The sequence below is a fragment of the Periplaneta americana genome, chromosome 16 (assembly GCF_040183065.1).
Source record: "Periplaneta americana isolate PAMFEO1 chromosome 16, P.americana_PAMFEO1_priV1, whole genome shotgun sequence".
Taxonomy (NCBI): domain Eukaryota; kingdom Metazoa; phylum Arthropoda; class Insecta; order Blattodea; family Blattidae; genus Periplaneta; species Periplaneta americana.
In genome coordinates this window covers 114,581,631-114,601,886 of record NC_091132.1, presented here as the reverse complement: position 1 = coordinate 114,601,886, position 20,256 = coordinate 114,581,631, and positions in this window count along the sequence as shown.

Below are 20,256 nucleotides of genomic sequence, written 5' to 3'. Positions count from 1 at the left end.
CAAGTTTCACGACCATATAAAACAACTGGTAATATAACTGTTTTATAAATTCTAACTTTCAAAATTTTTTATAGAAGACAATATGACAAAAGCTTCTCAACTGAATAATAACACGCATTTCCTATATTTATTCTGTGTTTAATTTCCTCCTGAGTGTCATTTATATTTGTTCCTGTTCCTCTAAGATATTTGAATTTTTCAACCTCTTCGTAAGATAAATCTCCAATTTTTATATTTCCAATTCGTACAATATTCTAGTCACGAGACATAAGCATATACTTCGTCTTTTCGGGGTTTACTTCCAAACCTATCGCTTTATTTACTTCAAGTAGAATTTCCGTGTTTTCCCTAATCGTTTCTGGATTTTCTCCTAACATATTCATGTCATCCGCATAGACAAGCAGCTGATGTAACCCGTTCAATTCCAAATTCCTGTCTGTTATCCTGAACTTTCCTAATGGCATATTCCAGAGCGAAGTTAAAAAGTAAAGGTGATAGTGCATCTTCTTGCTTTAGCCCACAGTGAATTGGAAAAGCATCAGACAGAATGAATAATTATAATAAATTAAATAATTAAAAATAATATATTAAAATCCGAAGTCATGCAGTGCATGTGAGAGAAAGGGCATATTGGAAAGACTCCTTGATGACTCCTAAACAAGTTTGCAAAGACCTATTTTTTTACTGATGATAATGATGATTAATAAATATTTTAAAATGTAATTTTAAAAAATTAGACGTTCTTTTAACGAGTCTGATGTAGGATCTCAAAATCAATGTAAGAGTGGCGTTATTGCAGTGAACAGCTCCGCTGTGTAGGCCGCCCCTGTAATGGTGCATGATGCATACAACCCCCAAGATGCGCCCGCCGGTGACCGGCTGCTTCCCGGCGAAGTTGACCTACATTGAGCAGTGAATCCGGGAGATTCCGGGAATACACGTGGTGATAGTGTTACGCCCAGTCCGGGGAGCCAACAATTCCGGAATGAATGCCCCGAAGTGTGGATGCCCCCGCTGTATCTCGGATCAATAGCAAGGGACTCGCACTTCCGCTGCATCTGATGGGAGTGACCAGCATGAACCCGACGCGTGAGGACGCTAAAGCCCACTTCCCGGCCTTCGAGTTCATTTCTGCGGCTAACAAATTTAAGAAACTAATATAAACAATTAAAATATCGTGACTCCCTCAGAGATCTATATCACAAAACAACCTTCCAAAATTATCAGCTCAAAATCCTCTTTGAAAAATCGTACACAGAGGTAATGTAAATAAAATTTTGACTGCAATAATTAGCTACCAATACTGCTGTAAGCTCAAAAATCAGACTAAAAAGTGTTGAACATGCATTTCATGACTGTCTTTTTGTCAGGCTGTTAGATTACACGTACTTGACACAGCTCTCCGTGATTTGTTATTGTTCAACCAAAGGACAAGTCGTATTGGATGCAGATCACTGCTAGAGGTTTGTTGTTTTTTTTATTATTTTAGTAGGTTATTTTATTAGGGAAAACACAGGAATTTTACTTGAAGCAAGTAAAACGATAGGGTTGGAAGTAAATCCCGAAAAGACTAAGTATATGATTATGTCTCGTGACGACAATATTGTACGAAATGGAAATATAAAAATGGGAAATTTATCTTTTGAAGAGGTGGAAGAATTCAAATACCTGGGAACAAGAGTAACAAATATAAATGATACTCGAGACGAAATTAAACACAGAATAAATGTGGGAAATGCCTGTTATTATTCGGTTGAGAAGTTTTTATCATCCAGTCTACTGCCAAAAAATCTGACAGAATTTATAAAACAGTTATATTACCGGTTGTTCTTTATGGTTGTGAAACTTGGACTCTAACTTTGAGAGAGGAACATAGGTTAAGGGTGTTTGAGAATAAGGTGCTTAGGAAAATATTTGGGGCTAAGAGGGAAGAAGTTACAGAAGAATGGAGAAAGTTACACAACACAGAACTGCACGCATTGTATTCTTCACCTGACATAATTAGGAACATTAAATCCAGACGTTTGAGATGGGCAAGACATGTAGCACGTATGAACGAATACAGAAATGCATATAGAGTGTTAGTTGGGAGGCCTGAGGGAAAAAGACCTTTGGGGAGGCCGAGACGAGGATGGGAAGATAATATTAAAATCGATTTGAGGCAAGTGGGATATGATGATAGAGACTGGATTAATCTTGCTCAGGATAGGGACCAATGACGGGCTTATGTGAGGGCGGCAATGAACCTCTGGGTTCCTTAAAAGCCAGTAAGTAAGTAAGTAAGTAATTAAGTAAGTAGATTATTTTACGACGCTTTATCAACATCTTAGGTTATTTAGCGTCTGAATGAGATGAACGTGATAATGCCGGTGAAATGAGTCCGGGGTCCATCACCGAAAGTTACCCAGCATTTGCTCATATTGGGTTGAGGGAAAACCCCGGAAAAAACTCAATCGGATAACTTGCCCCGATAGGGAATCGAACCCGGCTCACCTGGTTTCCGGTCAGACTCGCTAACCGTTACTCCACAGTTGTGAAAGGTTTGATGTTACCAGTTTGTATTAAATTACACACACCGACATTAATGAATACCAGCAACTAGGTCACGACTTGCGCTCTCCCTCAATGACACGATAATCTATGGGATTTAGAGATGATCAAATAGCTTTCATATTTATATTTTCGTCCCATTGCTATTATTATTATTATTATTATTATTATTATTTATTATCATTATTATTGTTTTATTATTATTATTATTATTATTATTATTATTATTATTATTATTATTATTATTATTATTATTATTATTATTATTAAAACATAATTTACTAAATTTACTAAATACTCATTTCCCGCATTTCACATCACTTAAGTTGGCAAGTCTGGTGTTACATGCGCTCTACCATTGTCAAGAATGGCTAAGACGTTCAGTTCAGTATTTCGCCGATATAGCTAAACTCTTAGTCGTATTATACATCTCATCGTCGACACCTGAAGACTAAACATAAGCATATATTCGACTTTCTTTGTTATACTGCACTACTACTGGTAGACTGAAAAAAAAAATAGTACGTAAGAGTTAGAAAAAAGATATACAGCCCAGGGGCGGCTCGTCCATAAGAGCTGCGGAGCTGCAGCACTCCCTGCTTTGACAGGAAAATAAAAATAATATTTATTTTAATTTCTAGGAGAATTGTTACAACTTTTATTGGTAAACTAGCCGTACCCGTGCGCTCCGCTGCACCCGTTAGAAAGAAATATAAAGTAATTACATAATTAAAATAGGACATTTGATCCAGGGAACATTCGTGTTTGATAGAAGGATAAATCGTTTAATATGTTACTTAATTTAAATTGTATTTAAAATATTAAAATGCGATCATTTTGATTCAGAGACCACTCATTTGGTGCAATGACAATTCCTTTAACATGTTTCTTAATTGTTATTACCAATTATTTTTGGAAAAGCGAAAATTAACAGAAAAATTTTGGCTACAGAGTTATTATTATATTATATTATATTATATTATATTATATTATATTATATTATATTATATTATATTATATTATATTATATTATATTATATTATATTATATTATATTATATTATATTATATCATATTATATTATATTATATTATATTATATTATATTATATTATATTATATTATATTATATTATATTATATTATGTAAAAAGTGTGTTGATAACGGATGTACTCGAATTAGAAAGTTTTTAATTTGTTGTGGGAGATCTTGAATCTCAGGAGGAACAGCTTTTACAACAGCGCAACATAATCTGCTTGGCTCATTACCCAATTTTTTTGCATTGCATTTATTGCATATATATTTTGTGTATTTTAACACGATTCAATTGAGCATAGTTAAAATTTGAATTATACAATAATGGATTTCTAAGCTAACGTACTATTACTGCATACTAAATCAATATACTCTCGTTGTTCGTTAATTCTCTGAGATAAAAATGAATATGTTCATAAACATTATTTTCAGAAATACAGGAAATGAATATACAGAATAACCTATCAAGTTTTCTGTGCATAAGAAGCTATTTTAATCTTACCTGTCCTCAATTCACTCAGAAGTTACTGTAATAACATTATAGCTTTATGTCCATCTAGAGAAACTACACTTTCCAATGATGAAATAATAATTAATTATACAAATCGGTTAATTTAGCTTCTGATATTACTTCATACAAACACAGAAACATTGTCTGTAGGCTATGTTTCATAGCTTTCGATTGTTGTGTCCAAGGCCCCTTATAGACGAAGTCATTTGTTTTTTATTTCTATACACCGCCTTAGATGGCAGTTATTTTAATTTTAAAACTCATTTATCTCATTAAATATCTATCCTATCAAAATTTTTCAAAGAGTAAAACTTATCGAAAATGATTTTTAAAGAAATGTTTGTTATGTAACATTTTTCACAAAAATCAATAATAAGCGAGATATTTCGATTTATTTAATTCAGGCCCCCTTATAACCCCCCTTTTAAATAATGTATTTTGAATACCATATAGCCTAAAATCTAAGTTACAACGAACTTAATTTATATTCCAATTTTCATCGAAATCGGTTCAGCCATTATCGCGTGAAAAGGTAACAAACATACAGACAGACAGACATACAAACAAAAATTTCAAAAAAGCGATTTTCGGTTTCAGTGTGGTTAATTATATATGTTAGGACCAATTATTTTTGGAAAATCGAAAATTACCAGAAAAATTTCGGCTACAGATTTATTATTAGTATAGATTGCTTTATATTTCGTCTGGCCGGGAATATGTACTATTATCTTATGCATAATCTTTTTGCACGTCGACTGTACCGGAATTGACACTGCATTCAAAGTCGTCTTGGGATATGCAGGGTGGGACAGCTCGTAAGAGAGTGTGTCTTTTGCTAGGTCAGGGGGTAGAGAGGTGAAGGGAAGCAGAGGGAAACTGCCGCTGTTCAAAACCCATATTTCGCTGCAGTGGCTTGCAGAGCCAGGCCACAAGGGATCTTTCCTCCCCTCCCATACCGCTATTGTAATGGTGCGTCAAATGGATTCTCTATTCCCTTGAAACATAGTGACAAAATTTTTATTTTATTTTCACATACTTACTCTTGTAGAATCTTATCGAGTTAATATAACGAAATTAATATTCTCTTTTGCCTTATTATTACGTATATATCCAGCCTCCAGCAGAACCTAATATTTGCCTTAACTCAAAATGATTGCACGAGTAGAATCCTTTTGGTATAGCACTAAAAATACGAAAGAGACTTCTTTTCCAGTTTTAGAAAATTGTTGACCATCAGTATATCTGAGTGTTGCTTTGGTGTGACGGCTTAATACCGTAACTTAAACAGTGCAAATTTGCAAGCATGAGTGTGTGCGAATTACAGAATATTAATTTTATTTTTCTCAACTTTCCCTTGCGGAGAAGTTTGATGTAATGAAGTGAAATTAAAGGGTCGTTCGTTACTCGACTTAAATCTTACTCAAGCTTCATCCAGCCGAAATAGTGCATTTATGTAAGGAAGTATAACAATGAAATTTACGCTAAGCATTTGTGGTTACGTGGATGTGAACAAAAAAATCTGTATTTTGTTTTCCTTGCCTCCTCTTCGGTGGTGATGCTGCATGGACTAGAGTAGTGTGACACATTTAGGACATTTGCCCCTAAAAAGCAAAATGCACGAATCTTCGCAGTCTCACCTGAAAAATGTTGTTTCATTGGCTATGTTACGCAAAACTAACACTGCTGTGCAATTAAGTGAAACGAACAGAACAAACATTCTCAAACATAATAAAGAAGTGAGAAAATATCGTGAAATTATTTTAAAAAATATTGATTGTATCAAATTTTGTGGCCAATATAAACTTCCCCATAGGGGATATGATGATAAAACGATTCGAAGAACCCTGGTGTGTTTCGTGGGTTGCTACAGTTCGTGAGTAATCTAAACGAGCCTCTCAAAAATCATTTGGAACATTCCACTGTTTAAGGTTATTCTAAGACAATTCAGAATGAAGTGGTAGGTTACAAGTTGAGTGTCTGCCGATCAGAAATTCAGACTGAAATCGATGGTATTAGTTTTTTTTTTTTAGCGATTAGCAAATGATGCTACAGACATCTCCCAACTAAGTAAAGAAGTTTTGGTTTTTCGATATGTAGTGCATTTATTTTTGTCCTATACTTATTAGTAATGGTATCAAGCAGTGAAATTTGTATGTACCAAAATCTACTGCAGCTCTTCCAATCCACAAGTTCACGAACCGCCACTGATAAAGCCGCTCACGTTAGTATTGTAAATTTAAAGCCGAAACAGTTTATTTTTCCAACCCCCGAAGGCGTGGTGACGACGACGACGACGACGAGGATGATGATGATGATGATGATGATGATGATGATGATGATGATGATGATAGCCATTATGTTGTTTACAGACGACGATATGATTTGGCTATGAAAATGATGCTCTGGTGAAATATGAAACCGAAGTAGCGCGAGAATTTATCCTGCAACAGTTTTTCATTTTTGAAAACTATAAAAAAATTTTGCTTTGAATCGAACCCTGGCCTCTTTTGATGAACTGAACTAAGGCTAGAAAAAAAAGTTCTCAATTTGATATTTGTCTTGCTTAACATCATAACTTCAGTACTGGCGTGATCGTATACACAAAATGCATTTCTCTTCCTCACTTATTAAATGCGTGTCCATGTGGTTTGTGCACGCGTTACTCAGCTGTTTTCTCCATTTTACGTTCTATTGAGATTCTCTAGGCCCCCTTCCTGGCTATCATTCAATGTCTGCCATCATTAAATTTTCACTAGACATTCCACTTTTTGCAAGCAACAGAACTTTCTGTTTCATACCACTGAATAAATTCTGATCTTCTCCCACAAGCTTAAATTTTAAAAAGTTTCTGGTATTTTGTGTCATGGTTTTGGTTGCCACTCTGAATTTAGTTGAATATTTTCTACTCCAGACATTCCTTCACTATCAAAGTTCCCGTCTTCTAGGGATGTTCATTCTTTTTTACTCTGCTTTCGTGTTTGAAAGACTTTTTATAGCTTAACGGTCTAATCTTGTTATAGATATTTCTTTAACTTGATATACAAGTTGACCCAAATCGTGTTTCTGTATGAACATAACGTAACTGCAGTTCGCATCGAAGTTCTGTTAATAATAGTTTGATTGTGAATTACTCTTAATTCACCGTAGGCTACTTCATGTTGTCAAAAAGCAACAACAAATTAATGTTTAAATGATGATTATTTCTTAATAGCCACCCGTACGCCTTGTACACCATGCGGGGAAGGGTAGGAACCTTTATTAGACCTACTTACTAAACAGAGGACTATGAAGCTCACATTATGTAACATTATGTAACATTTACTTACATATTTATTTTATAGGAATGTACACACAAGAATAGCCTATATAAAAAATGCGTTGCATTTTGTTCTGTGCGAGTGAATTTATAGGTCAATATGAAATTTGGTCTCTCTATATATTCTTTCTCTTCATTTGTACCATTATCACAATTACCTCAAACTTTTTCTCCAGCATTTTCATTTCTTTCTGTCTCCTTTTATAAGATAAGATTATCCATTTTTTAATCTTGCGTACACCACTTTTAACACTTGAATATAAATAATTGATGAACTAGTGGACTTACTCGTGTTAAATATTTAACACGAGTAAGTCCACTAGTTCATCAATTAAAGATAAGATTAATATTTTAAATATACCACGTGTTAGAATGCGACCAAAGTACTCTCTCGCTAGTAACATTTTTCAAGGATAATAAACTTTGAAATCTTGCACTTTATTCGTATTTATTTATTTATTTATTTATTTACTTATTTATTTATTTATTCATTTACTTATTTATGTATTTATTTATCTATCTATTTATTTATTTACTTATTTATTTATTTACGTACTTATTTACTTACTTGTTCATTTATTTATTTATTTTGTTTATTTATTTATTTACGTATTTATTTATTTATTTTGTTTATTTATTTATTTATTTATGTATTTATTTAATTATTTGTTTATTTATTTATTTACGTACTTATTTACTTATTTATTTATTTATTTATTTACGTACTTATTTATTTATATACTTATTTACTTATTTATTCATTTACTTATTAATTTACGTAGTTATTTATTTATTTATTTATTTATTTATTTATTTATTTACGTGCTTATTTACTTATTTATTTATTTACGTACTTATTTACTTATTTATTTATTTATTTTGTTTATTTATTTACGTACTTATTTATTTATTTATTTATTTATTTATTTATTTATTTATTTTGTTTATTTATTTACGTACTCATTTATTTATTTATTTTGTTTATTTATTTACGTACTTATTTATTTACTTATTTATTTATTTATTTATTTATTTATTTATTTATTTATTTATTTATTTATTTATTTATTTATTTATGTACGGATTTAAATCCTGGTGGGACAAGTTACATGATTGAGGTTTCTTCCAAGGTTTTCTCTCAACTAATTGAAGCAGAATTGCGGGTAACTTTTGACGTTGGACCTCGGACTCATTTCGCCATCGTAATTACACTTCCCCTCTTTCTTCATCATCATCATCATCATCATCATCTCCGTTTCTTTCCTAGGTTTCGGGGCTTGCTCCGACACCGAAATTGGACCCCGTGGTATATGGTTGCTGGTGGTAGTGCAATGTACCATGGGATCTCTCCTCAGCTCATAGTAGCTCGTGGGACCGCAGTAAGGACTAGGCTACGCGGAAAGATAAAGGAATTCTGCAGGTTGTAGGGGAATTCAGGGGCGGCCCATAAGGGAATATGTAGCGCGGGGCCCTTAGAGCATGCACATTATTCCATCCCGTCTAATACAATGGGTTTTAATAGTTTATTTTACGACGCTTTATCTATTCTTATGGTTATTTAGCGTCTGAATGAGATGAAAGTGCTAATTCCAGCGAAATGAGTCCAGGGTCAAGCGCCGAAAGTTACTCAGCATTTGCTCGTAATGGGTTGAGGGAAAATCCCGGAAAAAATCCAACCAGGTAACTTGTCCCAAACAGGATTTGAACCCGAGCTCTCTCGTTTCACGTTCGGGCATTTATTCGACTCGATTTCGTGCGACAACAGTGTAGACACGGTTCGATTTTTTTCCCGTATATAACTTAAATTGCATTGTGCGCGGGAAAAAATCTAACCGTAGGCATGTACACAGCTGTCCGCAAGAATTTCATTTGAATAAATACCCGTTTCGAGAAATTCCCGTGCCGTGTGAACGAGCCCTTACTCCACAGCAGTGGACAGCAGGGGCGGCTTTCGAAGAGGGGCTGCGGAGCTGCCAGACATTTGTGGCTCTTGTCTCGTTTTATGTTGTGAAATACATTTATTATACAGTCTCTATTTAGCGGCTCGAATTTTTTTTAAATTTCGCTCTCATTGACATGCATGCAATCGTTAGTGAAGCCACTTTCTCCCCTGGTGATGCCAGAGCGAAGCCAGAGACAAGGACAATGTATGAAGCCACTTCCTCCCCTAGAGCTGCCAGTCTCGTCTCGGATGCTTTGCGCGTTAGTTTTACCTCTCCCCCTGCTGCCCCTCACCATGAATCCAGAGTTTCCAGGCGCTACAAAATTTGCAGCAGTTTGTCAGTATCGCGCAGTTTTAAATACATTTTCTTTAATGTTGTGAGTATAACAAGTGCAACAATGTTTAATTCTGTGCAATATTTACAATCTATTCAGTTCAGTACCTTAACAATTCAGGAGAAATGTGAAATTAAGTGCCCATCAGTTGAATCTCATAATGGAAAGAGCCGCTAAACAAAATAGTCTACAAAGCTCGCATATTTTTTGCTAATTTATCCAGTATCCCTGCTTTCTGCTCTCGATCTCCACACAGCCTGTATTAGATTAATGTGTTTCAAAGACATTCCATCAGCTGGGGCAACAAGATGGAGTTTTAAAATAAGAACAGTAAATGTTGTTCATGAGAAAAAGGAGCATCGCTAGAATGTTTTTAAAATATAATGGAATCTCAAACATGTAATAATATCACAATAAATGAGGCAAGCGCAGAGTCGGCCTCGGTAGCATAGTCGGTTGCGGGTTCGATCCCAGCCCAGGTCGATGGCATTTAAGTGTGTTTAAATGAGACAGGCTCATGTCAATAGATTTACTGGCATTTAAAAGAACCCTGCGGGACAAAATTCCGGCACATCGGCGAGGCCATATAGACAATACGGAACAGTGCACAGTTGAGCAGCGAAATCTGTGAAAATAAAAACCCTAAAAAACGTCGTAAGGTCGAAGAGATTCAGACAATGGTTGCGGCAGCCAAGGAAATGTGTGACCTCATTATCACACGAGCTAACACCCGATTCCGATCATCTGATATTATCTTCTCTTCTGTGTCAAGAAAAATTTGAATGCTGCAAAAGTTCATTTCCTGAAAATGACCTAAATGTATGTGTGAAGCTTTTTCTAATGTTCGATAAAGACAAAGTAAAAACGGAACTCACTGTGTTGTATCAGAGACAAGAATTCAGAAATATCAGTGACGCAGTCAAGCTCTTGCAGTTTCTTCTATCTGAGAACTTGCAGGCCTCATTTTCAGAAGTTGTGAAACTACTACGCATAGCTATCACCATACCAATGACAATTTGCGAACCAGAACGTTGCTTTTCGTGTTTGAAGAGAGTAAAATCCTATCTTAGAAATACGGTGAGAGAAGAGAGACTGACCGCATTAGCTATGTTTTCCATTGTAAAGACTATGTTAAACGGCATATCGGATTTTAATAAGAGGATGATTCAAAAGATTGCAACCTACAAGACAAGGCGCATGGAACTAATATTTAAATAAGGTAAGTTGCATAGTTTATTTTTGTATGCAGCCCCCCTGAATTCAATACCCAAGAGCCGTCACTGGTGGACAGTACAATGGGCCCACCCAAGCGGCCTACATGGGAGGACAGTCCCCAGCCCATGTTCCTCCCCTCAAAGTGGGACTAATAGGTCATACTGATGAAGCAAATAAAGCCCCCAATACTGCAACTCTCAGAGTTAAATAGTAGACTGACTCACCCAGTACAAAACACATTTTGACCTACATTCATTGAAAAATTAACTTTCAGAAATTGTAAAGTAATAAACCGAAACTTACTTATAAGTGGGCCTAGATCAAATTTTAAACTGGAGGAGGTTTACAGTGTTGCGATTTCCTCCACATCATTGTGATTTGCCGGCATACCTCGTAAAACTTAAAACTAAAACAGAAAATTTCCACATAGAATATTTCTTTCATTAGTACAACAATCCTAAATGAAACTGACAACAAATTCTTTAGCTAAAATCATTCAAATAGATTGGTTAAGACTTTTCGAACGTGTAAAATGGATTGAATAACAATATTGGCTATTGAATGAAGCCATAGAAAACGTAATCATTAACGCTGGCTGAAATGGTAGTGACGATGAATATAAACAATGATGAAATTGATCAAGAAGTGATATGAACACTAACATGGTGGGTGGAATTACAGCAGATACTAAGGAAACGGACACAATTATTGATAAAAATCCAGGCATTCACCCATTTTATGAGGTATCTTCCTGTGCTAGATTTTCAATGTGACTTTAATGAAGATTATGTTAGTACTATCTAATTACAAGGCTTTAAGGGGTTAGGTACAGCTTACAGCAGTAAAATTTTGGAAATATTCAACATTTTTTTCCCTTCATTACTGTATCTTGTACAATAGTAAAAATTAGTATGTGTAAAACACTGTCCTTCTGCTAGGCCTATATAAAAAAATATTTTTACTATTTAAAAAAAATTGTTTACATTTTTTTTTTTTTAATTCAGTTTACTGTGCAGTGATGAAGAGTTTCCCACATAACTCAAAAACTATCCAACATTCTGTGATGAAATTTCATATGTGCATTAATGCATGTCATATCTACAATATGTTGCAAGATCACTTCTCTATCTTTGATAGACTGTCGGAACAACTGGATAATACGCACGGTACACCAACGTCGGCAGTCGACGTTGCGCGCTGGCCAATAGTCACCGGGCCGTACCGAGTCGTGTCAAACAAAAGACAATCGAAATGGTGGTAGTAAAATTCGCGACTATATTCTTAAATAATTCACTCTATTAGTCAAATACAAAGTTTGTGCAGTACAACGGCGGTGTTTTGAATGCACCAAAAGAAAATGCAGATGCAGTAATATCATTAAGTAGGTTATCACACCGAAATAAATGAGAAAAAAGGTGTGTTTTAGGGAATAACATTAAAATGAAGGAAAGTACATTTCCGGTTAATGTTCTCCAAAGCGTTAATTACGTAATTATGACCGCGTTACCATTTTATTTGTGGTCTATAAAAAATACCTCATCTTTTAAAAAGAAAACTTTTAGCGGCCATGAAATTATTCACCACTTTCATCATATTATTGTTTATGAATATTACGAAACAAAAACTATCATAAGGGCCATGACCGACAGGATCATCTTGGCTGTCTGCGTATGCGCGGACTTGGTTAATAAAAACCTAAACTAACCAAACCTAACCTTCGTATATGCAAGATGTGTAACCGGAGTAAGAAGGGATCTTTTTGATTTGATCTGGAATGTACACATGAAAATAAATTCAAGGAAGGATCATACTACCACAGCAAAACAGTTCCTATAGCGAGCCTCTCATCTAAGACGCGTAATCTACTCGCAATATTTATGCAACTACATCTTGTCGCTAACAGTGGTGATATCTCTCAGTAATTTCAGAACGAAGGAGGTAGAGAGAAAAAAAATCTTCTTCTAATGATGCCGCAGATCAACGTCATGTCCTTATGTTGGCGACATTGTATATTTAGTTAAATTTCGTCGTAACCGTAATGGCACGCTTCAAAGCTACCGTAGCAAATTCTCCAGTTCAGCGAGATTGCCTGGTAAAAAAATAAATTAATTTTACAAAATGGTCAAATATCAGTATTTTCTTCTAATACAAACTAAAAATAGGTAGTTTCCTAGTACCCGGTACTCGTTATCTATAATAATGTGTTCTTAGGTTAGGTTAGGTTAGGTTAGTTTAGGTTGTAGTTCATTTCCGACAAAAGAAAATATTTTTATCGTTTTTCTTTTCAGAAAGGAACCACTGTGTAAACACAAAAACGACCTATGTAATGAGTACCGGGTACTAAGAAATTACCTATATATATATATATATATATATATATATATATATATATATATTATTTATTAAGTAATGTAGTTGAAAGAGCATGATATTGTAAACATGAGTTTCAGCAATAAAATAAAAGAGAGAGAACATGAAAAGGCTAACAAGTTTACGAGTTATGAGGGAAACGGTTCATCATTGCACAGTGAACTGCACATTTTGAATTTTGAAAAAAATATACATAAATAATTTTTTTAATCGTAAAAATGTGTTTTTTTTTTTTCATATAGGAGAAGGAGTGTTTTAGATAAATTAATTTTCATTATTGTACAAGATACAATAATGGTGGAAAAAAATGTTGAATATTTCCAAAAATTTTACTGCTGTAAGTTGTACCTAACCCCTAAAATGTGTTATTCATCTCTAATGTGTCCTTCTTCCCTACATCCAACGATTGCCTAATGGTTATCTGAGCACCCTCAAGTCCAGCAACATTCAAATCTTGGTTCGGTAATAATAACCCAATATAAAGCCGGAGAAGATTGCAAGAACAATCCCACGAGACAGAAGACTACATAGTCTAATCCTACTTTACATCCAAACATTCAAATAAAACTTAACCAGATGCCTTTAATTAATATCCCAAGAACAACTAAACATATCATACAAAAAGAAATACGTACGAACTTCATTCATTATACAGTATGATGAAGTGCATTTCTGGATAAAACGCAACAAAAAAGAACTCCCCAAAAATGTCCATGAGACTACGTTTTGCATCTTAACAAATAAAATTATTTTAGAACAAATAGTAATCTGAAATTTAGTATATAGGCTACATAACCTTAAAATATTGCTCAAATTTACAAAACATACTTACTTACTTACAAATGGCTTTTAAGGAACCCGAAGGTTCATTGCCGCCCTCACATAAGCCCGCCAGCGGTCCCTATCCTGTGCAAGATTAATCCAGTCTCTATCATCATACCCCACCTCCCTCAAATCCATTTTAATATTACCCTCCCATCTACGTCTCGGCCTCCCTAAAGGTCTTTTTCCCTCCGGTCTCCCAACTAACACTCTATATGCATTTCTGGATTCGCCCATACGTGCTACATGTCCTGCCCATCTCAAACGTCTGGATTTTATGTTCCTAATTATGTCAGGTGAAAAATACAGTGCGTGCAGCTCTGCGTTGTGTAACTTTCTCCATTCTCCTGTAACTTCTTCCCTCTTAGTCCCAAATACTTTCCTAAGAACCTTATTCTCAAACAACCTTAACCTATGTTCCTCTCTCAAAGTGAGAGTCCAAGTTTCACAACCATACAGAACAACCGGTAATATAACTGTTTTATAAATTCTAACTTTCAGACTTTTTGACAGAAGACTAGATGACAAAATCTTCTCAACCGAATAATAACACGCATTTCCCATATTTATTCTGCGTTTAATTTCCTCCCGAGTGTCATTTATATTTGTTACTGTTGCTCCAAGATATTTGAATTTTTCCACCTCTTCGAAGGATAAATCTCCAATTTTTATATTTCCATTTCGTACAATATTCTGGTCATTTTTTCTTATTCCTTTGCTGTGGTCGTGCCAGAGAATCAGTCCTATTCCGAGGCTTATTGTAGGGATTCGTAACAAGCTGTTTTTTACGGTGATGGGTTGTTAGCCCTTCGCCCAACCCCCAAGCTGGAGGACCACCCCTTATCGGCTGTCCACGACTGCTTATTCAATACATTCGCAGCTACCCTCCATATCTGGAGACCGTCTCCTCTATCCGCAACCTGAGGACGCGCCATGCCGTGGTGATAGGGACCCACATACTAATTAATAATTCTTTAAACAATTGTTCAAGTTACTCACCATATTACTGCATGCTGCATGCCAAAAGCTTCGTTCTTTTACACACTTGACTACCATGCAGAGCTTAGTCTATTAAAACCAACGAAACTGTCGAACTTCGCGGCTTGCACTTTCATAAACATCATACAGACATGCAGAATGCGCTTATTTTTTAAGTAAAGTTTGACTTGAAAGCAGTTTCACAATGTAACCTGTACACGCACTTTAAATAAATTGTCCACTGTCCACATTGCAAATAAATGTTTTATTGCTTATGATAAAACTTGATTTGCAACAAATACTAGGCCCTAAGCCTATGATTTCATAGTAGACGAAATTATGACTAGCAAGAAACAGCTGATTGGCTAATGAGTTGGCAAAGGTAGCATTCCTGTTTCATAGTTTCAGAAGCAGCCTGAGGGTTAAATTCTGTCCTGAAAAATTACACGAATATATTTCACTGACAAAATATTGAAAGTTATTACTTCCCTTACCTCTTTTAGTCTTATATTGTATTTCAAGTTATTAATTCCTTTATTCATCTTACGTTAGTACCACAGTCTCTAGTATATACAGTCACGAAGTTTGAGTTGAGGGTACTAGGAACAATAGACTGTGCCAATACTATTTCGCATTGTCTGCGATGAGGCGATAGTAGCGAACCTAGTGGTTAGCAACTATCTATGGATGCATATTACCTACGTATTGAGCTTCGTGACCGTATATACTAGACTGTGTTAGTACGGTACTGGTAACAAGTTGGATTTTCTTTTATTTTGCTTGGTTATTTAACGACGCTGTATCAACTACGAGGTTATTTAACGTCGATGGGAATGGTGATAGCGAGATGGTATTTTGGCGATATGAGGCCGAGGATTCACCATAGATTACCTGGCATTTGCCTTACGGCTGAGGAAACCTCGGAAAAAACCCAACCAGGTAATCAGTCCAAGCGGGAATCGAACCCGCGCCCGTACGCAACTCCGGATCTGCAGGCAAGCGCTTTAGCCGACACAGCCTAACAAGTTGGATTAAACTGTCGAATTTTGACGACATGAGAATTCCCCCACTACTAAACATTTCAATATTTCTAGAATTAAGACGTTTATTGAAATAAAATGAATTATTGTAGTTCAACAGTTAATTTATATACCTATTTTTAACACCTACAACTTTTTAAGTTGACATAGCCTATTTTCGATTTTATGTGGAATGATTTATAAATACATATTATACCGATTAGACGATATTAAGATAGGCTATATGAATCATGTTCGGAGACTAAGAGGAAAGCAGAAAATAGGTAAGACTGGAAAATGCTGGGTTTGCAGTGAAAGACCTGCCCTTGGACAGAACACTATGAATGAATGAATGGTCCAAGGATGAGAGAGGAGATAAAAACAAACTTTTTTTATGTGATGAAAACCTTTTAGACTTGTCATTTCGACGCTACGAGTTAATAAGTGATGTGAAGAGATTGTGTTCAGACTATTACCTGAATGCAGTGATGTGAAAAAATGTTGTTCAGAGATGTGGTTCAAACTGCCTTCCGTTTAACTGAATGCACCATTGATTGATTTCTATGGACTGTCTGACAGCCTATGCTCAGAAGTCAGGAGTTTATCGAATAATCGCTGCAGCTTTAGCAACGCGAGCAATAAGTTCTTCTGCCATATTTATCGGGGTCTCATACACCAGGCATTGCATATTTCCCACAAAAAAGAAATCCATAGGGGTTAGGTCAGGCGATCGAGGTGGCCATGATATTGCTAGCAGAATCATTCAATCTTCTTAATGTATCCAGCTATTTGCTGACAACATAAAGTCCACTATAGTTCACTGTAGTCTATTCAGTTGTTGTTTTTCATGAGAAATGAGGGGTATTTTTATCAGTGTTCATTATAGATGCCTACTGCTAGTAGCCAGAGGTGGGGTGTAGTCAATATATACTGCAGGGCTGTGTCTTCTGCAACTGGTATTGATGATTTTAATTTACTTCTTTTGTGGTTTATGGATGGACAGTATAGAAGAATGTGTTCCAGATCTCCATCATGATTATTACACCACAGACAAGTAGGATTATCAGAAATGTGAAATCGGTGTAGGTACAATTCAGTGACAATGTGACCTGTTCTGGCTCTTGTTAAAAATGTTTGAACATGTCTGGGCAAGTTTTTGTACATTTCCAGGTCATTTGGTTTCTTTTGTACAGATTGTAAAATTTTTCCTTTGTCAGAAGAGAGCCAATTGTTGATCCCTAGGTTTGTAAAATGAGACTTTACTGAAGCAAAAGCACTGGATAGAGATATCACTTGAAGAGGTCTTGGTTGCAAATATGTTGCCTGTTTTGCAACATTATCGACTTTCTCGTTTCCAGGTATACCACAATGACTAGGTATCCATTGAAATGTTATTTCTTTTTGGAGTTCTTTTAGTTTACTTAGTTGTTTCTGAATTGGAATAATTCTATGTGCATATAGGTTTGGTACAAATTTAATTATATTAAATATAGCCCCCTTTGAGTCGGTAAGTATGCAAATAGATTTTCAGAAATTTGACTAAACACTGAAGAGCAGCATCAATAGCTAGCAATTCAGTGTCAAGACTGGAGGAGGATGAACATGGTATGAAATAACTTTCTTGATATTTTAGAATATAATACCCTGCTCCTGATGTTCCATTATTAGGATTTAGAGATCCATCTGTATTAATGTGAAGGTGATCCTTATATGTACTGCAGAGTAGTTCCATGGAATCTAACTTAAGAATGTATGGAGGATCATTTTTGGAATGATTTCCTGGAATTTGTATGCTATGTTCTGGAATCACCCATTTCCATGGAGGAATTTCGTTCACAACTGGAGTTTTAGCAATGAGTGTGTCTGTGATATAGATTGGTATTTCTTCTTTTTTTATTTCATAGAAATTACACAGAATATCATCTCACAGTTTGAAGAATATCTGAGATCTGGATGAAGCTGCTAGCAGAATGCGAATTTACCTTTCTTAGCAATCCACTCACTGCATTTGTAACACAATTCGCCTTACAAGTGTTGCAGTAAGTGGTCTGACGGAAGCCAAGCGACTTCTACTGAGAAAATGGGCTTCTGCGAGATTTTTTTCACATAAAAAAAGAGGTTTGCTTTACCTCCTCTATCGTCTCTGAAACGTTGCAAACGAACTTTCTTGACACTCTGTAGATCACCTCCCATGGTGCCTATGGCGGCTGAAAGAACCACAGCTTTGGCTGAGTGTTTGTTCTGTTAGAACCATTTGTTGTGGCTTAGGAATTCTATCGTTCAGCCCATTTCTCTAATCTAAGTGTAAAAACATGTTGGAGTTGTTCATTTCGCCTCTCCGAGTAGCGCACCTCGCCATTCACTCGCCGTGCACCTCGCATCTTACCTCAGCAGAACATAGTGAAGCAATTCACCTCGCCATGATTCTCGCCGATACGCGGACAATGAGTACAGATGTGAGATTCTCCATGAACACAACGTGGTAAATACTAATAAATTTATTGGTCTTACCTCTTAGTACTTAAAATTGTTTACAAATTCTGACAGTGATAGCGATTTATCTGCAAGTACTGCAATGAAGTGGTGGTTACCTTCCAACAGAAGAAGAAAATACAGCGTGCATCCAATCAATAAGGAACGCACTAAACTTGGTGAATTCTATCAATTATATCAGCAGCTTAAGGCATTTCCAGATAGATTTTACGAATATTTAAGAATGTCTCAGTCAACGTTCAATTACACCTTTATGCTAATAGAACCTAAAATCCAAAAAGTGTACACTAACATACATAACAACCAATCAGTGCTGAAGAGAGGCTGGTTGTGACTCTCAGGTAATTAATAATTATACAGTATATAATAATGTACTATTATCAAAATTTATTACTTATTATTAGCAAAAATCTTTCACTGTCAGTCACAATAAGAAACACATATTCTTTCAAAATATTGTACAAAAGTTTGACGTCGGTATAAACACTTTTTGTTCTCAAAACGAAATGAATAATAATAATAATAATAATAATAATAATAATAATAATAATAATAATAATAATAATAATAATAATGGCTTTAAAAATGATCATATTATAATATAATAAGCAATTAAGAACTGCAAAATTTAAAATAAAAAATAAGGAAAAAAACTGCCCAACAAATTAACAGAAAATGAACTAATTACTGCCACTGAAAGTCTTTATTTATCTCATTCACATTAACAGTTGTCAAGTTTCGGTACAAATTATTTCCTTATTAATTCCTCCTTATCCTTGGCTGTAAATCTACACGGCAATATTTGTTATTAATAAATAACAATGTACATGGCCAGCAGTATCACAACTGTGCATTTACATTGAGAGGACGGATGGAGAGAAATCATGACATTCCGTTGCGACAATCGACCAATCAGAAAGCTAGTTTCAGGCACCTGCATCTTGAAAATCAAACCAGTTTGATTCCCGCTGAACGGCGAGATGTGCGGTGAGATGCGTAGCGAGATGAACTACTCCAGCATGTTTTTACCCATTATATATCGTTGGTTTGTTTCCTAATCGCCACACGGCAAGATGCGCGGCGATATGTGTGGCGAGATGAACAACTCCAATATCTTTTTACCCTAAGAACAAGTTGTCTGTTTCTCTGCTTGGAACTGCGTAGAATATTAAGGAATGTCTCTCTCTAAATTGCCTACACATGCCTTGATAAGAGTCGTTTCTCACATATGTCAAACATAAAATTGTTTGTTCTAGCATGATTGATTTGGAAAAAGCATTTGATAGGGTGAACAGAAATAAATTATTAAATGTATTAGCCGCAGACCTTGTTCCACAACAACTTATAGCAAACATATACAATATCTATAAAACAAATCTAATTGCAGTAAGGTATGACAATAAATTATTGCATTGGACAGAAATTCATACAGGAGTAAGACAAGGCTGCGGCCTTTCACCGTTGCTATTTATTATAATATAATTAAAGAGTGGAAACAATTGCCTCATGGATATATACAACTCAATAGACATTTACAACTAGATTCATTACTTTTTGCAGACGATTTAGCTCTGGTGGCATTCTCAGAAGATGAAATACAACATTCAATTTTTAATTTTAACAAAATTGGAATTAAATATGATATGAAAAACAATAAAGAAAAAACTTCTGC